The sequence below is a fragment of the Marmota monax genome, unplaced genomic scaffold, assembly GCF_021218885.2.
Source record: "Marmota monax isolate L192 unplaced genomic scaffold, Marmota_monax_Labrador192_F-V1.1 WCK01_AAM20220418_F8-fsc00018, whole genome shotgun sequence".
Taxonomy (NCBI): domain Eukaryota; kingdom Metazoa; phylum Chordata; class Mammalia; order Rodentia; family Sciuridae; genus Marmota; species Marmota monax.
Window position 1 is genome coordinate 1835639 of NW_026692201.1, and position 1750 is coordinate 1837388.

A 1750-nucleotide genomic window follows, 5' to 3' on the forward strand; every position below is an offset into this window, starting at 1 on the left:
AATCATGCAAACTATATTCTCTGATGACAATGGAATGAAATTAGAAAAATAATGTACAAAAATTCTGAAAATTTGTGAATATATAAAAATTAAACAGGCTCCTAAATAAATAAGGAGAGAGACATTACTATTGTTCTTACAGAAATGAAATGGACTATGAAGGGATACTATGAATAATTGTACACCAATAAGTTAGATAAACAGATATTTTTAATGATAAAATGGTTCATTGTTCAGAAAGACACAATTATATACCCCTAAAACTAAGTCCCAAGATACAAGAAGCAAAACCTGTTAAAACAGAAAAATTTCTAAAAACACACAAACCAGCAATAAATAAAATAAAGATCTATCAACAACTAAAAACATATTTTTAAAAAACTAGTAATCAAAACTACTTGCAAAATAGCCCAGGCACAGATGACTCTACCTCTGAATTCTGCCCTGCTTAAAGAAAAATTAACACTAGATCTTAAACTAGTGTTAATTTAAACTGCCAAAAAACAGAAGAGGGAATACTTCTAGAATCATTCTCTGAGGCCAGTTTTGCTCTGATAACAAAGCCAAAGACACCACAAGGAAAGAAAGCTTTATAAAATAGGTGCAAAAATGCTCAGCAAATACTGGAAAACCAGTATTTCTCTCTGTACTGGGGAATGAACACAGGGTACTTTAAGAGTGAGCTATATCCCCAGACCTTTGTATTTTTTCCTTTGAGGTAGGGTCTCACTTAGTTGCTCAGGACTTCATTAACTTACTGAGGCTGGCTTTGAACATTTGATCCTCCTGCCTCAGCCTCCTGAGTCACTGGGATTACAGATGTGTACCACCACACCCTGCTGGAAAAACAAATTTCTGTATCATATAAAAAGCATCATATGGGGGCTGGGGATATAGCTCAGTTGGTAGAGTGCTTGCCTCATATGCACAAGGCCCTGGGTTCAATCCCCAGCACCAAAAAAAAAAAAAAAAAGAGCATTATACACTGTGATCAAGTGGAATTTATCCCACAAGTACAAGGTTAGTTTAGACACTTAAGTTAATATCGTTTATGAATAGAGTAAAAGAAAACTACAAAATAATAGACAGAAAAATCCTTGACAAAATCCAACACACTTTCATGATTAAAAACACACAACAAATGTTATAGGAGGGAACTTACTTAGCCTACTAAAAGAATCTGTTAAAAACCCAGAGCTAACATCATAGTGAAAAACTGAAAGCTTTTCCCCTAAAATCAGGAACAAAATAAAGATGTTTGCTCTCATCATTTCTATTAAACTTTGTACTAGATATTCTAGTCAGAGCAAATAGGCATAAAAAAGAAAAGGAATCAAAATTGCAAAGGAGAGCCAGGTGCACACCTATAATCCCTGTGACTCAGGAGGCTGAAGGAGGAAGATTGCAAGTTCAAAATCAGCTTCACCAATTTAGCAAATCTGTAAGCAAAATAAAATATAAAAAGAGCTGGGCTGGGCGTGGTGGCACACACCTGTAATCCTAGCAACTTGGGAGTCTGAGGCAGGAGGACCATGAGTTCAAAGCCATCCTCAGCAGATTAGTGAGGCACTTAGCAACTCCGCAAGACCCTGTCTCTAAACAAAATATAAAAAGGGCTGGGGATGAGGCTCAGTGGTTAAGTACCCCTGATTCAATTCCTGGTACCAAAAAAAAAAAGATTGCAAAGAAGGAAATAAAATTTATATTGGCAAGTGCAATGACCTTGTACATAGAAAATTCTAAGGAACAA